The sequence below is a fragment of the Stegodyphus dumicola genome, chromosome 1, assembly GCF_044657685.1.
Source record: "Stegodyphus dumicola isolate Sdum_Otavi_A_Nest chromosome 1, ASM4465768v1".
NCBI lineage: Eukaryota > Metazoa > Arthropoda > Arachnida > Araneae > Eresidae > Stegodyphus > Stegodyphus dumicola.
In genome coordinates, this window is record NC_140768.1 from 67,310,858 (window position 1) to 67,316,857 (window position 6,000).

The following is a 6,000-nucleotide window of genomic DNA, read 5'->3' on the forward strand; positions in this document are numbered from 1 at the left end:
TTTGAAGAAATAAACACATACAACATGTATGAAACTTGATAGTTTGGTTTATTCGTGACCTGCTTTCCTGGCATTAGCACGGATAATCGAGAGCACACTGTATATTAGATTGCTAAATGTCTTTAAAAATAAACATTAATTTTAGAAAATAGAATAATCTAGACAAATAGTTTCTAGAGATATTAGGTATTTTTTGCAAGCAGGACAGATGAAAAATTAACAAAGCCTTCGCTGGGAATCGAACCGCGGACCTCTGGAATACCGGCCCAATGTGCAGACCATCACACCACGAAGGCACGCTAAGAAGGTGGGAAAAATACCTTTTAAGTTCTCATGTGCTTTTCTCTAATGCAAGCAGTACTAAATCTTATAAAATACAGTAGGTCCTAGTTTCTTGTAGCAAATCACTGCTCTTTAAAAACAGACCTAAATATACTGAATTAGAGTGTGTAATGACTTTAACCGTTTTCGGGAAACAATGGTAAATTTACAAAATTAATTAAAAACATTCATTCATTAAAGCAACATCGTATCGAACCGCAACTCGAAATTTTGGAAAATCAAAGTACCTTTTCTCGTTGCCGAACGCGAGATTTTCAATGCATTGCAATAGTATGTTTTCATTTTAAAATTTATTTTTAAAATTTTAAAATTCATTACTGTTACCCTATATTCAGACGCTATATCCCAAAGATATGCCAAGCGTTTTAAGTTACATTCTTTATATATAATCTGTCCCATAGTGAAATAACTCAGGCAACCAATGGCCGAGGTGTTAAAATCGTTGAACACTGGTAGCTCAAAAGGAACTGACGAATGGCCTAGTTGAGTGGACGTTTTAAGATTTTACCCATCTCTAACGTGAATATGAACCAGGTTTCCCTAAAACGTCCTCCAAGAAGACGTCCTTTTCCTCAGGCAGGAAGTCTCATGTACTTTGTCGTTTCGAATGTACGAACTTGCAAATAATTTACATAAGGGAAGCATGCTATAAGAAAAGCACGTTGCTTGAATAATAAAATTAGACAAAATTTAGCTTTAGATATCAGAATATTTTTATGCCCTTAAAAAAAGGACCTATACCTGAAAATGTCTTAAAATACCGAGAATATTCCTCTAATGTCAATATAAGTTAAATTTAATTTAATATTTATTCCTAATTTTAAAAGAGCAAACTTAGTTTAACGTTTCTCAAAATTTTTTAAACTGAATAATTTACATTTCGCATCAAATACAACTGAGATTTTAGCAATAAAAACACTGAGAAATTATTTCTTATTATTTTCTGTTGGGGATTAAAAAAATAGGAAAGAAAGATCTATCCGTATCCAAATAAGAAATGTTTCATTGGGAGATAACAAATCACAGTTCACCAGAGGCTGAATCGACCAATAATGATGCAATTTGTCAATGTTATCTAACTTCGTAAAGCGATATTTTTATTTATGCTGAGATCCCTCTGACACCCTTCTCCGATATCGCTGCACAGAAACGTTTAATTCGCATTTTTCTCTAGCTTTCCCTTCACGGTTTTCAAACCAGTCAAATCTTGATATCGATATCTAGTAGCCCGAAGTGGCGTGGGAAAAGAAGAGTTTGCTCCCTACCTCATCCATATTTAGCAGTCCTTCGCTTGTTATCTTCCTGAGTGGTAAAGGGGAGGAGGCAAGGAAAATACTTCCGGTTATATTTATGTATTTCGGGGATAAGAATGTATGATGTATTTGTCATATGAACTTAAACCTATCCACCAATCACCCGAAAGTTTCCCTTCCCAAAGCTTCCTTCTGAGTATGAATATATGTATAGTAAATCATATCACTTGGCAATTTGTCGCCAAAAGTTACAGGAGGGTGAGTAGCTAAAGAAAGAGAATAAAGCAACGTAGATCTGAATAAATCCCATAAAGCAAACGTTGTAATGCATAGGTCATAAGAACTTTGTACGAATACTTCCAAAACAGATAACTGTAAATATACAATTTACAAAAGAGATAATAGGAAATTCCTCACGTAATTATTTCTCATAAAACATGTGTATGTAATATATTGTGAAACATACGCACAAAAAATGCCTGCATGGAATATTATTTGCCAGAAGGAAGTTAACACAAGATGCTTTGAATATTATTCACGTGAAAATCTGATCACAGAGATGTGATAGTTGCCCATATTGACAATTATTGCATCTCTGTGATCTACATATCTTTGCTAAACACACCCCTAGATCAATTGTTATCCTATTTTTATCCTGGACTCACATTTATACTTCACAATTGTTTTTGTCTCATATTTTAAAACATAACAAAATGTTGAATTTATATTAATTTGTAGAGACATTTTTTATGTTTTTTCAGCTAGGAAACGGAAGAAATTAACTGATTCTTCCACGAGATTCGAATTCCGTATTCTTCCATTCAGATGTACGTACTAACTAAACGTATATAATGAGAGGCTGCGTAAGGAAATACGGTAAATCTTATAAAATCACACCTAAATATATTCAATATTTTTAACACAACTTCTAGTTTTACTTAGTAAAGTTAGTAAACTTTAGTTAAATCTAAAATAAATCTCAGCATAAAAATAAAGAGAAAATTACATAATGCACATGTTTCAATACTATATAGTTCCGTTCTTCTAAGCAGTTACCATTTTATGATCTCTATCAAATCAGCACCTTCATTCGTACAGACCGATTACATCACCAATAGGAGGGTATGAAGAAGATACTAAAGAACTGCCTATGAAAATTCATATAAAAAAAGTGGACAATTGAGCTGCTTATGTTAAACAAAATCATTGAACCTTAAGTGCTGTCAGAACTGAACAGAGAAGAAATTTGTATCAGTGTAATTTACATTTCACAAAAAAATTTTTTTGCGAATTTTATTAACGAAAACAGGGTAATTTTATCTCTAAGCCAGTGATTCGTAAACTTCTGACGACCGGATGTAGAAAATGTGTAGAACTATTTTTACGGAATAAACGTAAACTGAAAGATAATATTAATTAGTTTAACTTATATAGATATATTTTAATGGGATTTCTGACATTTTATTTCGATAGCCAGAGACGACAGTAATTTGAGAATTAAATTGAGCTTTTGTGTTCTGATTTCGACTAATTTTAGAAGTTATTATTTCAATATTTATTGTCTTTATTATCATTGAATTATTAGAAACAGTTATTACTAAAATTAAATCTCAATGAAAATAATTTACGTTAACAGAAGTCCAAATAAACTATTCAAAGAGCGCCGGATAAGGGCTGCTACTCTAGAATATTTTAGGATTCAGTGTTATCGTTGTAAGTACAGACTTTGTAAATTCGATTTACTAGCGAGATATAGTTTTATTTGTTTGTCAGTGTAAGGTTTCTGACTCAAGCGTGGTTAACATTGATAGAAGTTGTTTTATGTGATAAGTTTTGAGTTTATTCAAGTGTCCATCTGACCCAATGATTCATTAAATTCATAGAAAAAATGTGTGATTAAGTAAAGAAGGATTGTTGGTTTTTTGGACGCATAATCTAAACTAGTCATCATGCGTTGTATGTAGTTGAGAGATAATAAACCTTTTACAACGTATGCACAGGAACTTGTATGAAATAAAATAGTCTTATATTATAGTGGCTAAACTTTTAGTAAATTTACAAAAATAAGTTGTTTTAACTTCCTTACAATAGGAGTGAATAAATATAAAATATAGAACATACATATCTGTATTTGCTAAAATAAATTTGAATTAAAACAATTACTATATAGATTACTAATAGAATTTAAATCTATTCTTATATATTATGAATTTAAATTTTCGGACTTTGTGAAAAATTAATTCTAAATTTCTTATTATATATATATATATATATACACTGGTATGCAAAAATTAAGAACGAGACGGTTTTTTCAATATAACTTTGTACAAAAGCTTTCCAAATCAACACATTTAATACCGTAAGATCCCCAATACGTAAGAACATGAGTAATGTAAGCAACACTTACTAAAAGAGAAATCAGAGGGATAAAAAGAAGCTTTATTGAAAAAGTAGCATGGAGCGCAATGCGACTGAAGGCCGAAACATCCCTGTGATGGGTGTCCAGCAAGAAACATCCGGTCTTTAATAGGGGATATGATCTCCCCTGACTGCTAGGCAGGTTTCACAGCGTCTGCCCATGCTGAGAATGAGGATGTCAATAAGTTGTTGAGGCATTGCTGCCCATTCGTCTTGCAGCGCCAATCGAAGCTCCGGAATCGTTACTGGTGGTAAGGTACGAGCTTCCGAGCTTCTGCCTAGAAAATCCCATACATGCTCGATGGGATTGAGATCCGGAGATCGTGCCGGCCAATCCATACGTTCAATATCCTCACTCTCTAAGAGCTGTTCGGCAGCTACTGTGCGATGACATGGTGCATTGTCGTCCATTAAAAGGAACTGCGGACCCATAGCGCCTCTAAAAAGACGCACATATGGAAGAAGAATCTCGTTACAATAACGGGTCCTGTTGAGTGAACCTGCGTCGAAGATGTAAAGGTCTGTACGACTACCAAGCATGATGCCTCCCCAAACGAGAACACCGCCATCTCCATACCTGTCCCTTTCAAAGATATTCGAGGGATGATTGCGGCTTCCCCCCTCTCTCCAGATGAGTATGCGATGAGAATCGCTACTCAGACTGAATCTGTTCTCATCTGTAAAGAGTACTCGTCCCCATTCATTGTCTCTTTAATTCCGGTGTTCCCGGCACCACAGAGAACGCCTCCTCCGATGGGCAGGCGTTAGAGGTACACACCGTACAGAGCGTCGTGCAAACAGACCACCACCGTGCAGTCTTCTGGCCACGGTAAAACGCGATATCGGTCGTCCAGTCGCCTGTGTCGTGTGTCTAGCGATTTCTCCCGCTGTCTGCCGCCTGTTTCTTCTGGCCTGTAAGGCAATATACCGGTCATCTGCGGGTGTGGTTCCTCGTGGATGATCACTACTTAACCCCGGATAGCTGTTCCTGTAGTTTGAAATTGTCTCCAAAGTCGTGAAACGATGCTGTGAGCAATTCCAAACTCTGCAGCCACACTTGTCACACTGCGGCCTTCCTCCAACTTCCCAGTGATTCGACCTCGGGTAAAAGCATCCAGATTTCGTCTAACAGATTGATTATTCGCCATTTCTCGCTGAGGCAGCAACTCGGTGTGATTTCAACTGCTATACGGCGTGCAATCTCTTTGCCAGAAATACTGATCTTACACCGACAACATGCTTTATTCTACTCAGACACTCCCCCATTACGTCTACCTGCATATCTGCGCATGTGCTACCGTACATCACCTTACTTAATCTCCTGATTGGTCTTTCTGTCCGCTCTGCCTCTTCGTTCAGCTGATATGCTAATTTTTCGACTTCGTCCTTAATTTTTGCACACCAGTGTATATATATAAGATAAATAAAGATAAGATAATAGATTTATATGTAAGATTAAAAAGTAAGATATTAATTTTGATTTATAATGCTCCTGAGATTTTCCCTTTCTATGCAAAACATAATAATTTGCATATAATAAAAGCCTCTAAATATCGTCATTTTTAAATTAATTTTTGCCGCATGACACAAATGCAAAGCTACAAGTATTTAGATAACGCTTAATAATAATGATGTGAAATGAAATTCGCTAATAGTGACAGAGTTCAAGTTTATCAAAACTTATTCATTCTTAACCTAACATTCTAACTGAAATGTGTGCATTTCTTCTGCGCTTCTCTTATATGCAAACTTGTCAGACGTTGCAACACTTTTTTTTTTTTTTGCTTCAAATTTAATTTGAAAATGCAAATGTACCAAGGTAGCTATTCAAGAGTAGGCGCGATTTTTTGCGGCAATTTAGTCGCGTATTTTCGAAAAGCTTTTTATTAAAAATAGGAACGGCATCAGGCAGCCTCGAATGAAACACCTGCTTATGAAACTGCTTTCCTCACTAACATCTACATTCCCTTTCGTCCAGTAAAAGACT